This window comes from Schistocerca americana, chromosome 4 (assembly GCF_021461395.2).
Source record: "Schistocerca americana isolate TAMUIC-IGC-003095 chromosome 4, iqSchAmer2.1, whole genome shotgun sequence".
NCBI lineage: Eukaryota > Metazoa > Arthropoda > Insecta > Orthoptera > Acrididae > Schistocerca > Schistocerca americana.
Window position 1 is genome coordinate 545353151 of NC_060122.1, and position 25100 is coordinate 545378250.

Below are 25100 nucleotides of genomic sequence, written 5' to 3' on the forward strand. Positions count from 1 at the left end.
ACATCCTTCTTTAGCGTCACCTCAGATGCTTCGATTCTATTCATTTCTGATTTTCTCACGGTCAGTGATTCTTTTCCATACAGTTCTGTGCTCCAAACGCACATTCTCAGAAATTTCATCCTCAAATTAAGGCGTATGTTTGATACTAGTAGACTTCTCTTGGCCAGGACTGTCCTCTCTGACTGTGCTAGTCTGCTTCTTATATCGTCTTTGCTTCATTGGTCAGATGTAATTTTGTTCCCATATCATAGTTGCCAAATTTGATTTTAAGTTTATCGCTAATCCAATTTCGGCTACTCCTCACGACCTTCGTGTTTCTTTGGTCAGCTCTCAATTCACGATCTGTGCTAATTAGACTGTTCATTCCATTCCCTAAGCAGCAGTTGGACAGGATTACTGAATTCGAGGATACTGTCGCCATACCACTCTCCAGTTATTAGCATTTGCTTTCAAAACAAACGCAGCTACTCCTTTGTGAAAGAGTTCTTCAATCATACCCACACTAGTTCACGTATCGGAGACAAATCGTTGGTGGTACTGGGAATCGACCCCATTACTCTTGTGACATAATGATGGCGCAGCTAGAAAAAGTAGAGTTCAGTGATATAAATAATACGATGTCATAGAACCTCTGACAAAGTTATGTTGCATCTGTTCCCAGAGGCGGAAAGGTGCGGGGTATGGGGAGTAGAGGAAATGGTGTTTGATCAATTTGTTATGTTCGTAATATAGATAGTGCACACGCCAGATTGATGGCGTTCTGGAGTGTACTTACATTTTCTTTCCAAAGCAGCTTGCCTATTTCCAGACATATCAGATGGGTAGCAGGACTGGTGATGTCACAGCCGAAGGTAGTATGTTCATGTGTGAAGGAAGCCGACAGACGTCCATAACGCAAGAATGATGCACTTTGCGACTGTAGAGCTGCTATTGGACTGTGCTCAGATATTTAGTACCGAAATGCTTTGTGTACACCATTCTTAGACATCATACGTTCTGACAACCAGAGGTAGTTCATCATCATTTACTTGGGCCTTTGTCCCATTTCAACGTAGGGTCGGCCTGGTTACTATGGATTTGGCGATGTTAGTGTCGGAGGGTGGCTGGATGCCCTTCCTGTCGCCACTTCGTACTCGCCTAGGACGGAATCAGTGTACCCCAGCTGTCTGCGTCTAGTGTAAGCCATGAAATAGTGCGAACGTTTTCAAATGTCTGCGAGTCGTGTAACTGAGGCGGGACATGGGGACCAGCCCGATAGTCACGTTGTGGGATTTGGAAAACCGTCTAAAAGCCACATCCAGGCTGGCCGGCACACCAACCCTCGTCGTTAATCCGCCGGGCGGATCCGATCCGGGCCCGGTGCGCCTGCCCGAGTCCAGGAAGCGTCGCATGAGCGCTCTCGGCTAACCTGGCGGATTCAAGTAGAGGTAGATGATGAACCTTTATCTGTAAGCTACTCAAAGATCTCTGTTCCCAGGTTTGTTTATGATCCGTGCTTATGAAAATCAGTATTTGATGTTAAATACTTTGTAACCGTGAACATATCTGTGAAAGGTATTGACGATGGGATCGTCATTGAACCTGGTCAACTTTAATGTTAGCGGAATGCTTTATAAGGGAAGAAGAATCATCAAATGCCGTTTCAGAGGATTTCTCATTGCTGATACATCTCCGTATATGGACCCGTATACTGGGCGTGGACAAAAATATGGAAACACCAAAGACACTTTACCACCCCCAATACGATATAGGAAACCTGATGACATTAAAAAACACCATAGAAGTTGTTTCGTAATGGATAAATACAGGTCTTGTAAGGTTTTCAAGGGAATCTTGCACCATTCTCCATGCATAATAGTAGTAAGTTCAGATAACGATGGTCGAGGCGGATAGCATTCACATACTTCTCCCCAAAGTAGATCACAAAGTCTATGTAATATTGACATCTGGTGATTGTAGTGGCCAGCCTCATGCTCACAGAACCAGTTCTGGACGGTTCAAATTGTGTGAATAGGGGCATTGTCGTCTTGGTACAAAGCACGTTTTATTCGTGGCCAGATACAACATCGTGACCTGCAGGCTTGGCTAGCATCAACATTTAAATTCATGCGTGCATTTCTCGCAATGTTTCCAATTTTTCCATTCCTTGTAGTTACGGTACATGCTAGACAAATTATGAAATGATTGATGAATATAATCGACGCTCTTGCCAGGCATCACCTGTCATTGTTCCTTGGTAGGACAATACATTCGTGTTGTGGAGAACTGAGAGTCAAATCCACGTACATCAGATTTCCATAGATGCGGCTCTCCAGAGCAGGCATCCTCAAAATGGGGGCAGGCCCTCCCCCTTCCCCCCCCCCTCCCCCCCTGAAGGCACAGAGTATAGAAGGGGGCGCCAGCTTTCAGTAAAATATTTATGTTTCATAGTATGTAAGACAGAGACTTCAGGTGAACAAATATTGCTAGCGTCACATTGTCATTTCCATGAACCAAGTTACGAAACTGACCCGTTGTTAATTTGCTATCTTATTTCACAAAAAATGAGCAGTAGATCTTGTCAGCAGGGATGGTGATAAAAGTTAGGAGTTATATGCCATCAGACAGCCTTTGTCTCCTATCACCAGCTGAGTTAGCTACTTAACAACCATCAATGATAATAAGCCGCTTGACAATGTGAGACCCGCTTCCTTGCACCACTGGCCTCAAGAAAAGATTGTTAATCACAATTTTGACCGTCCGCCAGATTTCAGATTTCCGCAGTCAGCGTAAAGCCAGCGAGATAGCTAGAAACTGAATTCTAGTGCGTGTTCAGTGGAAATAGTTAACAGGATTTAGCATAAAGTACACAAGTCCATCCTTAAGTGGCTGACTCGCAGTGGTAACAAAAATTCCCACGGAAGTGATTCGCCGAATGTCGCTTATCCTTTGAAAGAATGTAGTTATAATAAGGAAAACGATTCGTATTTCATCAGAGTTCTAAGCGCAGAACCAAAGAGCGTAAATATTAAGTTGATTGTCTGACGTTAGGCTTTACCAGCTTTCCTTTCAGTAGTAGGGAACGATCACAATACTGTATATTCCTTGTGCGGAGATTGTACCTAACGACAGTTAAAGGGACACTAGCAAACAAAACGTCCAGATCATGTAGGTAAACACATCGAATTTTGTAAAAGCCATGAGCAAAAGCTAAAAGGAAAACACAGATTCCTCAAAAAACGGGTATCAGTTGCTAAGAAAGCCCTAAGAGAATCCCTACAAGTGGCCTACTTAATTGCGAAATTCAAATCACCGGACATTACTGGTGAGAAATTGTGTCCTCCTCCAGGTTTTGAAATGGGCACAATCGTGCAAGGACAAAAGTTTGGCGAGAGTCTGAAGTCTATACCACTCTCACATGATGTCGTGGCTCGTCATATTGCTGCAGTGGTCACTGACATGAAAAATAAATTGCCACCACATCTTTATGATCCCAAAAAGCACTCCGCAACTTGATGAATTTACTGATATCGAAAATATTTCCCAGTATCTTGTTTCTGTGTGCCACACATGACTGGCAATGAAAATACAGGGAATAAAATAGTTGCTCAATAACCTAGCTAATTATTTTAATATGAGCTGACCAGCATCAAGTTGTTAATATTTCATAATGACTTTAGATTTTTGCGGCTAGACATATTATTGTCATCAGCGTAATTAAAACTGTGACAGGCATTTTCCTCATGTGACAGGCATTTTTGTCATAGGATTTTCACTCATTTTCAAAAGCATCATCCTAAAACGACAGTGTACTTGTAAACATCAGCTTGTAGTTATTGCAGGTAATCAATCACCTTTTCTTTCTCTTTGGTAATTTGGTTGAAATCATTTCGATTGCTTGTGTGATGGTAGTCGTAGGCTGACTGGCGGACTATGGAAGGGGTTAAGAATGGCGAGAGGTAGATGGAAGTGAGAGGGGATAGAAGGATATACAGCGATATGAGCGAATTCCTGGTGAATTATTTACCACAATGCTCAAAAAGAGCAGGAGGTGATCGCTGTTATGTCATACGAGGGGATATTGTGGAAGGAGAAGAGAAGAAGAGGAGATTAGTGATTAACGTTCCGTCGACAACGAGGTCATTAAAGACGGAGTCAAGCTCAGATTAGGGGAGGACGGAGAGTGAAGGCGGGGCGCCCTTTAGAAAGAACCATCGTGGAATTTGCCTTACGCGATATTTTCTTTCCTTTATATATATATCGCGGAAAACCTAAATGACAATGCGAGTACAGTGTGCTAACCGCTGCGCTACCCCATTACCCAAATGAACTTTACCACCTAAAACATTTCTTCGTAGAATACAGCTACATTGGACTGGGAACACCCGAGAAAGATGTCATCAAAGTCAAGAAAATATACCAAAACTTAATGAACTTTCAGACCAAGAACATCATAGAACAAAAATACGTCGGTCACTCTTGGCATGATATCTGGAGGAACATACACCACCCGTATTTACCAACAAAAGTGCGGTCATTGTGGTACTACTTTGTGAATAGGAAATTTCCAACGAACTCCAGACTACATTCCATTCACCTGGCTGATTCCCCTTTGTGTACCACTTGCAACCTGATTGATACAGATGAACATCAATTTGTCTGTGGAAATGCGAATAATATATGGTTGTCAATCAGAAAAAAATTAGCAACTATGCAGAGAAAACCGCCGTATTTGATAACGCCAGCGTGCCTTTTATACCCGGAAGAGGAGCTATACCCCACCTGGAAGAAAAATGCCGTCAACTGGTTGAAGGGACACGCGGTATTTTACCTGCTGTCCAGTAAAGAAAGGAGCGAAGGAGATTTTTTGACGTACATTTCCGACCAGCATCACAAGCTACTACGCATGAATAATTATTATGATACATACGCCAACTTCCTCAGAAGAACAGTCATGTGAACTCCATTTTCGATGATGTGATTCAGAACATGAAGAAACGAGAGACAATTTGATCTTTGAAAAACAAATACGATCAAGTGGCGAACATCACTATCTGGTTTAGACTTGGATTTTTTTTTCTAAAATGCCAAGGAACCTTTGTTTTACTACTTTTAAATGTCAATTGAAAAATATGTACTACTGTGGAATGTTATGACTAATAAAAAAAACTACGTGGTGTATAATGACACATTATTGTAATAGGACGAAGAGATAACTAATAGTTCATATTCAGAAGCAGCATTATGGAGTGATGATCACAACATGTGACGTGACAATAAGATGGGCGTATACAGTGGTGTTCATACGAATTCGTTGTGACAACAGTGAAATTCACAGATGTATGATAGCATGGGCTGTTCTTCCTATTGTGGAGCTGGGTAATAAATTTTTATCAATAGAAACATGAACCCCAGTGTTTATGAAGTCATTTGCATTGGAGTTCTAAACTGATTGTTCAGGTATTAGATAATGCTTCAATCCTCAAAGAAAATACCATTGTACATTGGATCGAAGAAAAGTAAATGAGTCTTCTAGATTGTCATTTAGATCATTTCTACCTACCGAATAGCTTTGGGATGAACTAAGAGGAAAGCATTGCACGATGGTCATATACTGCGACAGGAGCGACAAATAAATCTACATGCTTGTTGTTACTTGGGTGCCCTCTTTGGAAGTAACAGCAACAGCTGTCTGGCAATTTCTGTACGTGAAACACAGCTGTGACATCGCTCTATGATACGTATTCTCACATACTACGTCGAGACTAAAATGAAACGAGATGGATCTCATTCGTACTGTTCTTTTTTTTATTTTTCGCTGAGTTTTATTGAGCGCCCTTTCTTCTCGATCGAGACCTTAAACTGTGAGTAGTTTGACCAAAATCGCTGAAATCTTTCCATTGTATGAGGAATTAACATCGAGTATAGATTTAAGTGTCAGGAAGTCGTTTCTGAAAGTATTTATATGGAGTGTAGCCATGTATGGAAGTGAAACATGGACGATAACCAGTTTGGACAGGAAGAGAATAGAAGCTTTCGAAATGTGGTGCTACAGAAGAATGCTGAAGATAAGGTGGGTAGATCACGTAACTAATGAGGAGGTATTGAATAGGATTGGGGAGAAGAGAAGTTTGTGGCACAACTTGACTAGAAGAAGGGATCGGTTGGTAGGACATGTTTTGTGGCATCAAGGGATCACAAATTTAGCATTGGAGGGCAGCGTGGAGGGTAAAAATCGTAGAGGGAGACCAAGAGATCAATACACTAAGCAGATTCAGAAGGATGTAGGTTGCAGTAGGTACTGGGAGATGAAGAAGCTTGCACAGGATAGAGTAGCATGGAGAGCTGCATCAAACCAGTCTCAGGACTGAAGACCACAACAACAACAACAGCAACAACAACATGAGGAATTTGTTACAAACATGTCCTTGCGTTTTGCCCAAAAATGTCTTGAACGAGGCCTGACTTAGATGTCAAGAGATTCTTATTAATGAAATGTATTCATTTGTTGGTAGCTGCCTTCAAACTAGTGCCCATTTGAGTATATACATGTATGCAGTGTTCGAAACGGTTTTGCTTGTAGAGCTCCGCGAAACCTGCCCAGTAGCTCTGCCGTTTTTGCCTCCCAACTAGGTGCAAGCGTAAGCGTTTTAGTAAATCGTGCGTGCAACGACACAAGGATGAATAATTTAAGTAAAACGTGACACAATCTAAGTACACAGTGAAAGATCGAAAAACAGTCACGAGCTAAAAGGCAAGGATAAGTTACACCTAATTCTCGTTTCTTCTGTGACAGAGTATTAGAACGCTACAAATCATTTACGCTGCTGACCATTAAAAGTGAAACACTGTGAAGAACACCAAATCACGAAATTTTGTTTATTGTTTGTGTACACTGAGGTGACAAAAGTCATGCGACAATGATGTACACATATACGGGTGGTGGTAGTATAGCGTGCACAAGGCGTAAAAGAGTAGTGCATTGGCGAATCTGTCAGTTGCACTTATGTGACTAGTATGGAAAGGTATCCGACGTGATTGTGGCCGCGCAACGGGAATTAGCAGATTGTGAACGCGGAATGGTAGTTGGAGCTACAAGCAAGGGACATTGCATTTCAGAAATCATTCGGAATTCGATATTCCGAAATCCACAGTGTGAAGAGTGTGGCGAGAATACCAGATTTCAAGCATTTACCTCTCCCTGCGGACAGCACAGTCGCCTAAGGCCTTCACTTAAAGACCGACAGGGGCGGTGGTTGTGTAGGGTTGCCAGTGCTAGCAGACAAGCAACACCGCGTGAAATAGCCGGAGAGACGATATGGGACGTACGATGAACGTATCCATTAGGACATTGCTGCAGAATTTGGCGTTAGTGGACTATGGCAGCAGACGACCGACGTGAGTGCCTTTGTTAACAACACATCACCTGCAGTGCCTGTCCTGGGCTTCTGAACATATTGGTTGGACCCTAGATGACTGGAAAACCGTCGTCTCGTCAGATGAGTCCCGATTTAAATCGGGAACACGTGATAGCAGGGTCCGAGTGTGGTGCAAACCCTACGAAGCCATGGACCCAAATTGTCCAGAATGCACTGTGGAAGCTGTTGGTGGTTTCATAATTGTGTGGGCCGTGTTTACATAGAATGGACTAGGCCCTCCGGTCTAAATGATCCGATCCTTGACTGTAAATGGTTATGTTCGTCTGCTTGGAGACGATTTGCAGCCATTCCTGAACTTAAAATTCCTAAACAACGATGGAACTTTTGTGGATCACTCACTATGCACCATGTCAGCGGACCACCGTGGTTCTTGACTGGCTTGAAGAACATTGTGGGCAACTCGGGCGAACGATTTGGCCACCCAGATCGCCCAACAGGAATCTCGCCGAACATTTGTGGGAAACAATCGAGAGGTCAGTTCGTGCACAAAATCACGCACCGGCAACACTTTCGCAATTATGGACGGCTGCAGAGGCAGCATGCCTCAATATTTCTGCAAGGGACTTCCAACGAATTATTGAGTCTATGTCTCGTCCAACTGCTGCACTCCGCCGGGAAAAATGAGGTACGACGCGATATTAGGAACAATCCCATAACCTTTGTCACCTCAGTTTACAGAACAATGGGCAGATCGATGATTAAGCTTGTAAGTGGTTTGGAGGTACAAGCGATGCGGAATTTAGTACATGAAGCTGTCGCCTCTGGCAGCGACTACAGCTCGAACTCAGCCGGTATTGCAGTTGTTCTGAGCTTAGACCAAAGATATGGATAATTCGTTGCACTCTGCTTAATCTCTGTGGCAGAGCTCATTAGTAGTAATGGCTGGCAAGTGGTGGCGCGTAAGTCTCTCGTCAATCAAAGATCGGCTGTAGATGGATCTGAAGAACGTGATCGATGTGTTGTCCAGAGCAAAAGTCGAATACCTTCTGCCTGGGCAGCAAGATAACATGCAATCATGCGTTACCTTGTTCGAAGATAACGTCACGGAGAGCTCAGACATATAGCAGATACGCAGATTCAAATATATGTCAGAAGTGTTGTAACCTCCCCCTCACTTATCGACCTTAATGACAGTGAAAAATTAAACCGCGTGCACCTAATGGAAATTTGGGAAAAGCAGTCGTCACCGAAGTTAATTTGTCGGTAAAGAGGGAGGAAAGGGTTACATCTAAATGAAAGGAAAAATGCAAATGAAATTGGTGAAAATTAATTTTGAGAAAAGGGTAAAATTAAAAAAGAAAGTAAATGTGTGGTCGCTACGTTAACAATTAATTGGCGTTAATTACATATTTGAGATTTGGGGAAAATTACGGTCTCTAGTCCTATGGACAACTACTATAATAACTGAAAATGAAAGATTAATGCTCATATAATTAGCACTAAAAGCGTGGCAACTGAAGGGTGACACGTGCTGTGTGAAAACTGAATGTTTGTCAAAAGTAATAAATGTCGCTACACTCTGACTTAATTTAGCAAAAGAATTAATAAAACAGGAAAATTGAAAGTTAATTTAGTGACTGAAATTAATAGTGAACTTTGTTTCTGAAGCACTACGAAATTCAATAAAATAAGGGTAGTCTTGGGCTACCTCAACAATCATTTCAAAAGCTACTTGAATCTACGCAATTTAGAAATAAGAGATTTAACTTTGAACTTGAATTAAATGATTCTGAAGAATTAACAATAGTAAAATTTAGTACGTACCAAGCTGAGCTGCAGTCACAGTTAAGCTAAAATATGGTAACAAAACTCGCACTCTTAATTTCTGCTTATGTAATCTAAATATTGTAGCCAGCTATGAATACTTTAACTGAACTTTGAAATTAAAGCAGTGAAATGGAATGATGTTACTTTAATGCTGGCGTATGAATTTCAATGACACTCAGGTTCATTCCAGAAAAGGAAGGGACCCTGCTTGGTAATGCAGTTGGGACAATGAGCAACAAGGGTTCATGCTAAGTTGCTGTATTTTTGTGATGCAACAGTTTGAAAATCTGAGGTCTGCTATACAGTTTTAAAACTTTACGTGCTTTTAGTCTTCCTTGTTGGTCGATTGAAGGTTTGCAGCCGTCGATCGGGGAGGTGGCGACAGTCACTCATTGTCGGCCGTCGCTGTTGCAGAAGTTGGGTGTTGGCACGCCTTCTTTTCGACACGGTCACCAGGCGGAACGGGCTCTTGATGTGCGCCAGCTAATGCTTCCCGTCCGCGAAACCGTGTCAGAGACTATCATAGCAAGTCGAGCGCAATTACATGGTGCCAAACCCCGAAAGCGCGGCAACTCGCGGGAGCGTCACACAACACACCTGCTCCACCGCCCTACTCCAGCTAGACTCCCCTCTGCCCGCGCTCCATACGGCAGAGTTAACACTACCAAAGATCCTAAACACTTTGCTTCTCCACACGACGTATCGATGTAATCGTTCGATAGCATATTTTTCCCTAGACCAGTCTCAGCGTAAAAATACAAATATATATATATATATATATATATATACAAATAGTAGAACAATTACAATATATAAAGACACAGAAATGTCATATCTTCAGGTAACAAAATAAAGAAAAAAATTTATAGTACAATAGATGGAAATAGGACGATATGCATTTCAGGCGTTACAGTGTAATCTTTCGTTATACACAGATGGTGTTACACCTATCTGCTTTGAGCCATTACGCTGAAATTTCGACCATTGTAGCCACGTTGGTACACGATCTAATCACATTAATGTGACCGCCGCCAACTTTCGACGTCAACAAACAGTAATTACGTAGAGAGGCAATATGAAACGTGTCGGGGCAGAGGGGGGGGGGGGGGGGGGGGTGAGGGGTCAGAAGGCACAGAATAATATTGCAATATTTATCGAAATACAGAAATGGAGCTATTTAACTGACGTCCAAAAAGGGATGGTCTTTGGCTTCCACGCTGGGGTTGGAAGAATTTCCGAAACAGCTAAGTTTGCAAACTGTTTGCTTTCCACTGTGGTTAAAAGATACCGTGCATGGCAAAATGGCTCCATGCAGAACCCGCGCCGAGACCACTGTGGTACACCATGGCCCATAGATGACGAGGACGAACGACGGCTGCGTAGACGTGGACGGGAGAACAGACGTGCAACTGTTGAGCAACTGACCATCCAGGTGAACCAAGGGGCACCAACAGTGTCTCCTCAACGGCCGTTCAGCGAACGTTACTCGTACGGGCCTCTGCTGCAAACGCCTGCTTCATGCACCCATGCTGACTGCTGTTCGTCGCCGATGAAGGCCGGAATTTTCTCGCCATTACTGCAACTTTACGTCCATTGAGTGGCGAGAGGTGGTCTTTCATCGGATGGATGGAAGGATGGAACTTGGCGTGTATGGCCCTGCAACATTCGTACGGGCCGGAGGAGGGAGCATTATGGTCTGCGTAACCCCGTGTGACCACGTTATTCTGGAAGGCACCCCTACATAGTTTTTTTTTTTTTTTCTTGGTAGAATGGTATCAACCACCAGGACATGCAATGTTTCACGCAGATCACAGTGTACATGCGTGTTTCGAAGAGCACCAGAAAGAGTTTACCGTACTCCCTTGGCCACCAAAGTCCCCGCATGTAAACTCAGTCGAGAATCTATGGGACCATCACGATCAGGCTCTTCATCTCATGGATTCTCAACAGAGAAACGTAGAGCAGTTGGGTACGGCTCGACATCCCTGTCCGCACCTTCCAGAAACTCACTCTCTTCCTGCACGTGTGCTCTGCAAAAGATGGTTCTGCAGGCCTTTGACAGGTGATCGTATTAATGTAACTGAACGGTGTAGTAAATTGTATTTTTTGTATTGCTGTTTTAATGGTTGACACCGTTAATAATAAATTAATCGGGATTCACCTCCTTGCAAGAACATAACTTTTTTTTAGTACCCAAACAGCTATTTCCACGGCAGTGACGTTCTCGGTGGGTTTCTTTTCCTTTTATTGCTTTCGTACGTTATATGTGCCCTATGGCTGCCAACAGAAATCAGCCACAATTCGAAATTCATACAACATATAATAGTTGCTACATTTGACATGTCCTGACGTGTACTATGTGTTTATGCTGTTGTGTTTATATTTAAAATGAAGTTTTCTCCTGCTGATTGGTGAAATATGGATTTTATTATATTGCTGTGGCTTGGACACACGTTTCACTGGACAGCCCGGCACAATTCAGAGAAAAGCAATGACGATGTGGTGCTTTAACCTACACTTGCTGCTAATTTCTGTTACCGAGAGAAGTGGTGTAGTGCTCCACACTGCACTCGTATACGGTAGAACGACGGTTCAGATCCATGTCCGCTTGCCCAGATTTAGGTTTTCCGCGATTTCCTTAAATGGCTTCAGGCAAATGCCGCGATGGTTCCTTTGAAAGGCCTCGGCCAATTTTCTTCCCCATGCTTGAAATGCCGATTTCCTTTCCCACCCTTGAAACAATCCCAGCTTGTTCTCCGTCTGCAATGACTTTAATATCGACGAGATATTAAGCCGTAATCTTCCTTCCTTTTCCTGAATTCTGTTAGGGCCACAGTGCACACGTAACCTCAACAAAAAGAAAGCATAAAAAGTAAAAGAAACCAACCGAGGATGCCACAGCTGCGGTGAAACGTTTTTGGGTTTTAAACAAAACAGTAATTGAAACTTCCTGGCAGATTAAAACTGTGTTCCCGACCGAGACTCGAACTCGGGACCTTTGCCTTTCGCGGGCAAGTGCTCTACCAACTGAGCTACCGAAGCACGACTCACGCCCGGTACTCACAGCTTTACTTCTGCCAGTACCTCGTCTCCTACCTTCCAAACTTTCTTGCAAAAATCTGGGCCATCTCAGTGTTTTTTTCTGCTAGCACGGCAATAAAGGTTAAAATTCCAATATGATGGCTAGTAGTGAATATGTTCATTCCACTGAGCTCACTTAATACTAGTGTAGAAAATTGCAACAGAGAATCTCTGGGGTACTTTAGACAAAATGAAACCACAGGAAATACCAGGAATTGCGGGACTTTTTTAGTTCTTTCCCACGAACAAAACTGGACACTGAGCCGACCACAACATTTGTACAATTGGGGGAGTGGTGGGTCCGAATTCTAGTAACGAGCACCAATGAAATAAAAAAAGAAGCAAGCAACAGCAGCAATGAGGATGTGGCAGAGTTGCGGCGGCAGTGTTGGATGGCTGTCAATTGCCGGCGGCTACCACCATAAGAGCTCGTTAAGCGAGTTATGGTCCAGTATGTAGTTGCGAACCAGCATGAACAGGAGACAGGCGCTGCTGGACGCTCTGGGGCCCCCGCCCAAGGTGCGATCCGTGACCGGCAAGACCTACAGGTAGGAAAACCCCGTTTCCCGTTGCCAGCAGCTGGTCTTCAAAGGTCAATCTCCGGCTCAGTGCTTTGTCGGAATTCGAATGTTCGATAGCCTTAACATACTGTCTTATCCAGCCATTGTCAATATCGTAAATAATGGTGACAGATCACCCCCTAGGTGCTTCGAGATTACACTTCAGGTACGAAGCCCGTTCGTTTTTGTCCAACATTATGGCTGCATCAGTGTTTAGGTTCTCCAGTCATATAGTAGGACACTGGTTTGAAGTCACTGACATATCCCCGTCCTCCAACATGTGAACTCGTTTGTCCACTTTTAGGAAATCAATCATTTTAATTAATTTCGGAAACAACCACCAACTAAGAAAATGACAAGAGTTAGGGAAGGTGGTTACATCAACGAGGTACTACAGAAGCTAAAAAGAAGAAATTAGGGTGTGGTGGTGATGGTGGCGGCGGTGGTGTTGAGCATAAAGGATTCGTTTCCCGGACATGGATAATTTTTTTCCGAAATCTCGTGATACACGATGATTCATATTTTAGAGACTACCTCATACAGTAATGACTTCTTCTGTTCCTGCAGCTCCGAGGCTTCGTTTTCCTCTTAGTCCCTCGAGAATGTTTACTACTGTTTCACTGACGTGCCAGTTCCATAAAGGAAGGAGCTTGTTCTGATCTGGGTTCGTATTTCTAATGTAGTATATTCTTCCTCCAAAACGTGACCATTTATAAGGTTCCGCTGTATAGTACCTGCACACAATTATTCATGCTAGTGAGTTTGAGCGCCAATCAAAAATGGTTGAAACGGCTCTGAGCACTATGGGACTGAACATCTGAGGTCATCAGTCCCCTAGAACTTAGAACTACTTAAACCTAACTAACCTAAGAACATCACATACATCCATGCCCGAGGCAGGATTCGAACCTGCGACCGTAGCAGTCGCGCGGTTCCACACTGAAGCCGGCCGGCGAGCGCCAATCGACAATGTCTCATATGTATACGTGAGTGACGAACAATTTATATGTTCGCTAACCAAACAGCTTAAAGATATGCAAATTCTTGAAACTGGCAGGAGTTTTGAGGATGGATTATACTACTTAGAAATGGCCAATAAAAATTAAAGCCCAAATTATCGAAGCTAGCAATGCTTTACTTCAAATTACTTTTTAATCTATTTTGTATCACATTTAGCTGATGTAAAAGTAGTAAATATTTTTATGTTTAGTCTAAAAAATTTAAGTTACACTCACTTTCGTTCTACTGAACTTCTGTGTAGCTCATTCGTATTTTAGGAATCGGTAAGAAACACCACTTCAACATTTTCTTTCCAAGAATTCTAAGAGGACACACTCTTCTAGTGGTGTGATTCTATTCGAAATACACGTTTTGTTATTATGTCGCTAATACGAGGCGGCGAATAGGAAGAATTAGAAAACTGGAAAATGAATTATGGCTAGTAGAAAGAGATACGTAACATTATAAACTCGTTAGTGGACAAGAATTTTGTTAATAATATTAAGTAATATATCAGATCCAAACTGCAAAATATACACTGTCGTTAGATATAAATGCATCATCTTTCCCTCGCCGTTTACTTTGTCGTCAGTTTCATCACCCTAGTCCTTTTTATAGAGATTGCTATCAAATCGTATCCCAACAGTACCCCAGTCGAGCAGATTAAATCTGTTCTTTGTAAATCTGCTGCAGATAATAATCTAAGTGGGTTCCATGAAAATTCATTTCTTTTTTAAACAAAACTATCAGAGTAATAAAACTCAGCTTGTGTGCTGCTACCTAATCATATTTCATGTGTTATTTTGCTGGTGCCGAAACAATTCTCAGCTTTGTCTGTGGATCTGAAACTGCGTCAAACATAAAGCGTCGAAACCTAGGCTGCATAGGTCATTTATGATAAATTAAAACTGTGTATTATGTAAGGATTCGAATGCGGATTATTTTCTTCCACTGCCAGTGTGCATCCGACTAAGTCACATCCGCTCGAACACACTTTTGGGAGCGCCGTCACACAGCGTTCTGGGAAATCCTTTGAGATGATAGAGAAAATAGGCCCGTGAAGCTTTGAGCTGGTACGTGCTGTTCCGGTCAAAAGGGCACCGACCGTGGGAGACTAGCTTCCAGATAGAATCTTGGTCTAGCACAAAGTTTCAGTTCCAAAACCATGAATGGGAGGTGTAAAAAGGGGCTCACTGAGGTTATGGTATTCAAATGTCGCTTGACAACCTATTCCCTAGCCGAATGTTATCATATTCAACTAATATTACTAGCTACTGCATTCTCTGGGAGAATGTTTTCTTTCATTTAACGTTACACTGTGAATACTATTTTTAAGAATATTCACATATTTTGATATGAGCATTTTTTTAATGTTGGTACTCGATATGGAAGAATATCAATACAATCACTTGTCTAGAAAGTATCGGCAATTTATGCTCTTTCAATTGGGTAATCCATACGCTAGAAACAGGTTATGCATATCGTTACGGGAAGGAGTAATTTATGTTGGTCAGTTTGTAGAAGGCGTCAAGGCCGCTGATACAATCTGAGACCGACGTGCCTACGTCCAACAACTGTCCCGGACAAATAGACTAAACTGTCGTCGTGAGAAAAATTTAAAACTTCAGTGTAAGCCACAGCTGCTGAGCAAATCGTGTTTCGCAGAATTTAAACGCGGCACGTAATCGTGTTTCTTTAGTATGTCGAATCGTCTTTGGGGAGTTTAATGACCAAATGAGTTGGCAGTTTTAGGCAAATTAAATCGTAGAATATTTCGTGCCTAAAGAAAGGTATCAAGACGGCCGCGACTGTTGATAAATATGGATAAAACAGTTTAATGCGCCAATCACTTGTTTATATTGCCACTACGTTTTGACGATTCACATCATCATCTCCAGGTGGAGGATTGGGTTGCTACATTCATGCTCTCAGTGTAGAGCACAGAAACCTTTCCACAACAGCAGACCAGGTTCAACGCTGGTTGAATTTCGTCCTTTGAAGGGAAGTGGAATCGAAAAGTTGCTGCACATTGCTACCTGTTGCATGTGCCCTTCACACAAAGATGTTGCGTTAACGCAAAGTTACTTTCGTAATCCTCCTTACGTGTCACTGAATTAAAAGTAACATTACACTCTACACTTGTAACAATTGGACACACTGCAGTTGTCCGTGTTAACGCAAATCTTATTTGTACCAACCTTCAGATTATGTATAGACTAGAAATAGATCTGCACTTTCGGGGTTTTTACCCTTTTGGGGTTTTTACCTCTCTGAGTACTTCAACGTGTACTGCTCTCTGGTGATATGTAGGCCTACGAGCTGACTACCCAAGAGTATTGTGCTTATCCATTTTTTTATGTACAGAACCACGTAATACTCACCCATCGGTAACCTGTTCTTTTAGTTTTAGTAATGTAGATTTATGAAACAATGACTAAAATCTTAGCGATTAGTCGTATTTCGGCGAAGCAAGATACTAAAGCAGGCAGTTCCAGAGGGTCGTACACCACAGAAGTCTTTTTCGTTTCTCATTTCCTACCGACCGACTACCAAGTAATTTCTTGGAATCGTCGAATTTCTAACAGAAACTCGACTGCAGACTACAAAAATCGTCAGCTTCATCTCTGTCTTCGCGTGTTATTCTTTCATGTATGTGCTTCGTTGTTTATTTAAAACGAAACATAAAGACAGACCTCCCTTTATCTCATGAAACATATCACAATTGACAGTAATTTTTTCGGTGCTATGTTTCTTTTATGATCATTTGATGCCTAGTGCTACGAAGTTTTCTGCCTCAGTGTATTTTTCCAACGTCGTCTGAAAGATACAGGATGACCTACGTAACTTGAGCATTATAAAACATTTGCACAACGTAATTCCCAATGTAATGCTGTGTTATGTAATCTGTAATAAAGTAGTTTCATAAGTTCACAATCAGTTTTCTATCCATCAGTCGCTGACAGTTTATTAATAAAAATGTGGACTAAAACTACCCGTTAACAAAGGTATCGCAGTCTATATTCCCAAGTTGGAAGTACGTGTTATCAGCATTTTGTTTTCTGCGTAATAAATGCTTCATACTTTGATGCTTACCGCCATGCCTTCAAATTCAGTCTTAATCTTATTCTTTGTACATATAACACACAGTATCATCGATAGAACATGTTCCAACCCGCGCTCTCTATGATTTCTCCCTCTCATCGTCTTCCTCACCTTGATTCCCAGGTAGATTAATTGTTGCCATTACATTACTATGCATTCGCGTTTTTAGTACTGTTCATCGCTGTAGTTTAAATGATGTTTTTGCCTTATCTCGTATTCCACATTAGTTGTCAGTTGCTCCCACTCTGTAGTTTTTGTAAGTGTAGTTGGTACCGAAGTACGTTGCTGGAAACTACAGTACAATTTATGGATATTGTTCACTATCTCATGACAAGATTTTTGAGTATCTGCATGTTGCTTTTTTACTTAGTCTCATATATGGACTGGGATTCCATAATTGAATAACACGCGGTGAAAAGCCTGGAAAACTAATAGCTCTTGAGAACAAGAATGAAGAATGCAAATAGGGGCACCTATGCGTAATGCGAATATAGCCCAATTTAGTGGTTTCACGATAGGAACAGATACAATAAGTGGACAGGAGAGGTTCACTGTTCATTGTTATTCAGTGAAATAATTTTTCATTACAATGACAACGAACTGAAAGTCGTATATCTCAACGATCGTGTCATTTGTGGTAATAATGATATAAACTAGAGGAAGAAAGAGATTGTAACAAACACTGAACTAAAATTAAATACGTTGTGCACAGACTTTGTGCAGCGAAATCTTCCGTTGTTAAAAAGAAGTTAAGATTTTTACAATGAAATATTCTCACACCAGTGTACTCTACGACAGCAGGCAGCGCAAATCTGCTCTACACTTTCATTGATGTGTTTGGCAATAACACTGATGTGAGGACTTTTCTGAAAACCAGTCTACTCTCGAACACAGATCCTTATCTTAGTTGGCATTGTTCCTACCGACTGAGGCGTCAGAAAAAGGTAACGATTTGGACCGAGCCGATCCTTGTTGACAGTTTTGGTATTTTAGCGGGTTGCAGAGCATATTATACTCCTTGGAAGACGGAAACATTCTGTCAGTGTATCCTGAAGCAGTTGCAATATCTCTCTTTCTCACGTTAATGCTGCCGTTCTAAAATGAACGCAACTGATAGCAACCTACAGTTACTGTCGGTCCAGCCGTTGAGACAGTGTCCCTCCAGCGAAGAACGTTCCACTATTTTGTACTGTTCTACCTTGCTTTTCACACTTTTCTTATGCTAGACGACCAATCAGACTTCGTTCAGTCCGTCTCGGTAGCTACGCGGTCAGCATGCTGGATTGCTAACCGAAGGAGGCCCGTGTTCTATCACCGGCCGACTCAGAGATTTTCTCGACTCCGGGACTGGATGTTGTGTTGTCTTCACATTCGTGTCGCCGTATCTGATATTTCACAATGAAGATGGCTACATAGGAAGGTCCCGAAAATCAGTAAATATAAAAAATATTTCGTTTTGTTTATGTCTGGTGACTTACCTCTTAGCTACGTTTAGTTTGTAATTCATCTACGTGATTACTCTGCTTTCACAATTAACTGCCTGCCAGAGGGTTCAATGAACTACCTTCAAGCTGTCTCTCTACCGTTCCACTCTCGAACGACGCGCGGGCAAAACGAGCACTTAAATTTTTTTGTGCGAGCCCTGATTTCTCTTATTTTATAGTGATCATCATATCGTGGGTGCCTACAGAATGTTTTCGCAATCGGAGGAGAAAACTGGTGATTGAAATTCATGAGAAGATCCCGTCGCTACGAAAAACGCCTTTGTTTTGATGATTGCCACTCCAATTCACGTATCATGTCTGTGGCACTATCTCCCCTATTTCGCGATAACACAAAACGAGCCGCCCTTCTTTGAACTTTTTCAATATCATCCGTCAGTCCCACCTGATATGGAACCCATACCGCACAGCAGTACTCCAGAATAGGGCGGACAAATGTAGTGTAAGCAGTCTCTTAAGTAGATCTGCAGCACCTTCTAAGTGTTCTGCCAATGAATCGCAGTCTTTGGTTTGCTCTACCCACAATATTATCAATGTGATCTTTCAAATTTAGATTATTTGTAATTGTAATCCCTAAGTATCTAGTTGAATTTACAGCCTTAGGATTTCTGTGACTTATCGCGTAATCGAAATTTAGCAGATTCCTTTTCGCACTCACGTGAATAACTTCACACTTTTCTTTATTCAGGGTCAAATGCCACTTTTCGCACCTGTCTAGCTGTAGAGAATTTGTGACATTCAATATTTACTTCCCTGGCGGCTTTTGTCATGTTCATATTTCTTCATTCTACTTGGCAGCTAACCTGGAGAATACTTCGTACTTCCTTTATTTCATTCTTCTTGTGCTTATTTAGCAGTGCCGTGGCTCCCTTGCTTTAAATTTCAGACGCAGATTTTCATCTGTCACTTTTACTTTTCCACGACCTCGCTATTTTTTATTCGCCTTGAGCTAAATGAGCTAAGTCTCGGACTGAGGTAATTCAATGAGTTTAAGGCGTAGTATGAACATTAATTATTAGCAGCAGCCTTCACAGACTACTGCAAAATAGACGCTTCCAGATGTCAGCATGCCGTACCTGCTTTTACGTGCTTCTGTTCGTTTGCTAATGTGGTATACTCATCTGACGGTTTTGAATCACCTTCTGGAGAACAGAAATGTACTTCTTCCGTCCACCGGTTGTCCATCCACCAGCCTATCTTCCGCGCCCACATCTGTATCATTTTCATTACGGTAGAATGCTCTTAGACATTGACCCCTTATTTAGGTTGAATTAGTCGCGAAACTCTCGTCGAGTGCAAAGTCCAACTGACGAAAAAAGGCACAAGGTACTCCTCTATATAAGACCTGTATATAAGAAGAGTAAAAAAAAGGACCCGCAAAAATACAAATTAATATCTTTAACACTGGCTTACTGGAGAATTTTTAAGCATATTTTAAAAATATATTTCCTTGAGAGGAAAAGCTTCTGTCCACAGTTTAACACGGATTTAGAAAGCATCGATAGTACGAAACTCAGCTTACCCTTCTCTCGTTCGATATCCTGCTAACTGTGAATGAAGGGCATCAGGAAGATTCTATATTCCTAGATTTTCGGAATACGTTTGAGGCAGTGCCACAGTGCAGATTGTCAATGAAGGACCGAACATACTTAACAGGTTCGAAGACGTCTTAAGTTACAGAACCCAGTACGTGTCCTGGAGGACGAGCGTTCATCAGAGGCAGAATTACAGTCAGGACTGCCACAGGGAAGTGTGATAGGGCCGCATTTGTTCCTATACACGTAAAAGATCCGACGGATATGATGAACAGCAATCTGTGACCATCTGCCGATGATGATGTAGTGTACGGACAAGTGCCGTTTTGACTGACTGTAGAAGGATGAAGCATGACTTGGATAGAATTTTTATTTTGTGCGATAAATGAAAGTTGCTCTAAGTGTGGGTAAATTTGAGTTAATGACCATCAGAAGGAAAAACAATCCTGCGGTGTTTGAATACAGTATTAGTGACGTGTTAATTGACACAATCACGTCAGTTAAATGTTAAGGCGTAACACTCGTATGGTCGACTTCGACTTATTGGGACAACTTTAGGAAAGCGTAGTTCATCTATGAATGAGACTGCGTGCATAACACTTGTGTGACCAATTTCTGAGTACTGCTCGAGTGTTTGGGATCCTCACCACGTCGTATTAAAGGAAGATACCGAAGTAGCTGAGAGACGTGATAGGAGATTTTTTACTGTTAAGTTCAATCAACGTACGAATGTGGGTATTACAGAAGTTTCCTTGAACTTAAATTGCAATCCCTGGAGGGAGGAAGACGTTCTTTTCGCGAAACACTATTGAGAAAGCCTAGAGAAGCGACATTTGAGACAGACCGCAGAAAGATCCTATGCCAAAAACGCTCACCTCACGTAAGGCATGCGAAGGAAAGATAGGTGAAATCAGGATTCGTGGGAAAGCGTATACACAATCGTTTTCTGTCGCTCCATTTGCTAGTGGAGCCGGAAAGGGAATGACTATCAGTGGTACAAGGTACCCTCCGCCATGCACTATATTGTGGCTTGCGGAGTATATATTTAGATGTAGATGCCATTGCATCTTTCAATGTAGCCTGTTCCCTAATGCATTTTTTTACTTTCCTGTCTCTCCTGTTAAGTCCCATTTGGCCGAGCGGTTCTAGGCGCTTCAGTCTGGAACCGCGTGACCTCTACGGTCGCAGGTTCGAATCCTGCCTCGGGCATGGATGTGTGTGATGTTCATAGGTTAGTTAGGTTTAAGTAGTTCTAAGTTCTAGGGGACTGATGACCTCAGAAGTTAAGTCCCATAGTGCTCAGAGCAATTTTGTTAAGTCCCAGCAAGCATTAAAATGTCGTTATGAAAAAGTTGGTTTAAATACTTCCAGTTTACACGTATTCCTTCTTCTGTTTTCCATTTACGCAATCTGAAAACATTATCTACGATTGTTGAGAGAAGCATATTTGGCACTTAAATCGGAAGTGCTCTTAATAGCCCGAACTTATCCCCAAGTGATTACCATCTTTTTCCCTAATTAAATGGTTTTTACTTGGGTGAAAATCACTATGAAAATGACAAAGGACTGGAAGAGGGCATTAGTGTGTGGTTTAACAATTTGGAAGCAACTGAGTATACAGATGGCATAGAAAAGCTTGAGCAGCGCCACGGAAAATGTTTAAATTTGAACGGTGATTCCGTGGAAAATAGCAAGGATATTAAAAATATATTACAAAAAAAGTTTTCATTATGTTGAATGAAAGCTTTTTAGTGAAACAAACTTTGTTTTCTTTTACAATTCATCTCATACGTGTTAAAACATTTGTTTATATGATACATACATAAATGAATCTTTGATTTATCTTGCCCAGAATGTCGTCGTAAACGATGTTACAGGCAGCAGTTAAAGATTTTAAGGTATTAAGTAATGACTACTGCCAAATTATTAGCTGATTATTAGCTAGAGCTAGACATAACAGGATTTTAGATGAAGCTCCACATACAACTCATTAACAATAAATTTTACATACGCTCTTTTTATAAATAGGGCAGCATATCTCGTGAAATTACATACTTAGTAAATGAGCCATCAATCCAAGCGCACATGTTACAGCTGTCAGTAAGAAGGAATCGCCTTCGTCTGGATCCTCGTTTGCCAGATACGAATTTTACTAGTTCATGTTACGCCATAAACAGTTCAATGGAAAATATTTTGGTAAAGAACAGTGACTCAGGCGACGTTGATCATTTATTGGACAAATGTCCTTATAAAACTCTATGTTCAGTCAATAATATGCTTTCGTTGTATGGAAGGTGATAACAAATTTCTGCTGCAATGGTGAACTGTACAAGCAAGACCATATGTGTTCTTTTTTCCACGTCTCATACAAAACCAGAAAATAGTAGTATCAGAACCAAGGATAATGGAAACTGGCACGATGATATTTGAGGGAAAAGTCTGTTGAGCAATCGTGAAATGCTGATTTGCTCTTCGTGTGAGTAAGGGAGTAAAGGCATCTGTACTGGGAACGTCAGTGACCTTCGTTATATTCAAACAAATGAGAAATACTGGTACTTAGGCAAACTCTGAAGTGAAATGCTTTTTTAAAAAAATCAGCTCTTTGCACTGGTGCACTGGTTGCTACATCTGACAACGTATCACGCTTGACAGGCTTCTACTCCAAAACTCAGTTTTTTTCCTCGCAGATCACTGCGGGCGCAGAATCACAAAACACAGAGGGCTGAGAGAATTAAACGCTCTGTCCAGCGATGCAGGATTTGTAATTCCCGCTCGTGGCAAATTTAAATGAAACCAGCTTACAGCAGAAACGTCATATCCACTGGTTGAAGGTGGCTTTCGTAGGTAAGAGAATAAATACAAATGTAGTGGTTTGATACTACCTAGGCTATCTTGCTAATCTGGAAGTCCTAAATACGTAAATGTGGAGAAACTAACAATTCTCCTAGGAGAGAGTGATTATTTTCACGATACAGTAGATTGGCGTCAAGTTTGTCGCATTTTTAAATGGAAACGAAGCTAGTACACTACGTACCTGAGCTCATTTACCTAATTAAACTTTTTGTTTGTTTTTTCAAGTACACGTCTGCATCACTGTAGCATAATGCCGTAACATGCCGCTGGAGCAGCCAAAAGAAAATGGTGTTGCTCTCGTGATGCGCATTTTTTTTATGTTACAAGTATTTACCTGCAGACTAACAAAAAATAAATTACGCTACCTTATTTCTTGGAGGCGATAGGCGAATGTTTATGACTTTCCCCTCACAAATCACCGTTAAGCTTTTCGTATTCGGTGACTGTATGACTAGAAAGAGTAGGCTGTTGCGTAAAACAGTCAGAGACGACATTGGTCAAAAACTGGGAAACACGTTTTCAAAAGTATTAATACATCCCCCCTTCTCTCTCTCTCTCTCTCTCTCTCTCTCTCTCTCTCTCACACACACACACACACACACACACACACACACACACACACACACACACACACACGTGCGTCCCGGTGAAGCCCCTATTTTTAACACTATGTTATGACGATTATTTCCTGTTTGAGTGACCGAAGATATTTTTCATTTCAAGGTTCAGTTTACCTCCTCCCTTCCACAGGCAGAGTAACAGGAAAATGTCTGTGGAGCAGAGCATGTATGGTAGATAAAAAAAAGTGGCTAATTCCATCTTTCACTCCGTCCTTGAACCGTAGACAGATAGCGCAACCGATAGGGGATTGCCTTTGAAAAGCATCTCCCCTTTTTCGAAACGCGGTAAACTGCATAATTCTCTTCTTTTTCTCCTGCGCCTTTGTCCCGCATCGGTGCAGAGTCGGCTTGCTTCTTTACGGATTTGGTCTGGTTAGTTTACCGGGTGACCTGTTACCCTTCCTGTCGCTACTCCCGTTGTCCCCGTGTCGGAAATTGTGTACTCCAACGTCTGCGCGAAGAGTTACTCAAATGAAAGTGAGCTAAAGTTTTACCTAAATGTTTGCGAAATCCTGTAACTGTGGCGCTGCTTGGGTAACAACCCTGTATTCACCCAGTGTGAAGTGGCAAACCGCCCGAAAAAGCACATCCAGGCTGGTCAGCACACCGACCCTCCTCGTTAATTCGCCGGATTCGATCCAGGGCAGCCGCAAGTCCCCGTCCCGGAAGCGGTGCTTCGACACGCACACCTGTCCGGTCGGATTCACAACCCATTTGTAAAATATTACCAGCATACCAGGGGCGTTCAATAAGTAATGGAACACATTTTTTTTTTTTTTCTGAAAGCGGGCTGGTTGTTTTATTCAGGGTTCCAAAATATCATATTACTCCCCATTCCTTTGGCTACAAAACCCTATTTTTCAAAATAAACTCCATTCACTGCGTCGGCCTTACTGGGTGCGCCTGTATACCCACACGGCACAACTCCACTGGTCGACGTTGGGGCTAATGTCTTGCTGCATCAGTAACCTCCGTATCATGCACGTACTGTTTCCTGCGGAGTGCATCACTCGTTGGGCCAAACATATGGAAGTCGCAAAGTACAAAATCTTAGTGTAGGGCGGATGAGGAAGTAGAGTCCAATGAAGTCTGTGAGCTCTTCTCGGGGCACAGACTTGTGCAAGGTCTTGCTTTGTCGTGGAGAAGGAGAGGTTCATTTGCATTTTTGTGTCGACTACCACGCTGAAGGCGTTTATTCAGTCTCCTGAGTGTAGCAAGGTACACCTCGGAGTTGATCGTTGCACCATGATGGAATAAGCCCTTCAGAGTGCTAGCGCACCGACACCATAGTTTTACCAGCTGAGGGCGCGCTTTGAACGTTTTCTTCAGAGGAGAGATGGTATTCTTCGGCTCCATGGACTGTCGTCGTTTTGCGCGACTTCGTTTCATTGTTAATAGACACCTCGCCCAAAGGCTGACCATGCTTTTGTTCACTGGCGGTTTTTGTAGATATTCTGCAAGTGTCTATCAATATCTGCGATGTTCTGGTTTTCGCCCAAAAAGACTACTATGATATCTCTCTGCTTGGAGCGCATCTGCATTACAGAGACGATTTTGAAGGCTACCTATAGCGCCGCCACCTATGGCAATTTCATGATACTATAGGGGCTGAGCAGGAATATTCCACAATGTCCCACAACAATTTGCGCATCTTTTCAAAACT

General features: G+C 42.1%; 1 protein-coding gene and 1 non-coding gene across 5 annotated transcripts in view; one reads left to right on the forward strand and one right to left on the reverse strand.

Moving 5' to 3' along the window:
* The window catches only part of LOC124612295 (potassium voltage-gated channel protein Shaker), a 1192356-nt gene that overhangs the window by 416395 nt on the left and 750861 nt on the right, over nucleotides 1-25100 (forward strand). The gene's annotated exons all lie outside the window — the stretch shown is intronic.
* Nucleotides 12153-12227, reverse strand: Trnas-cga. Its single transcript has one exon. It is a non-coding gene; the product is annotated as a tRNA-Ser (tRNA).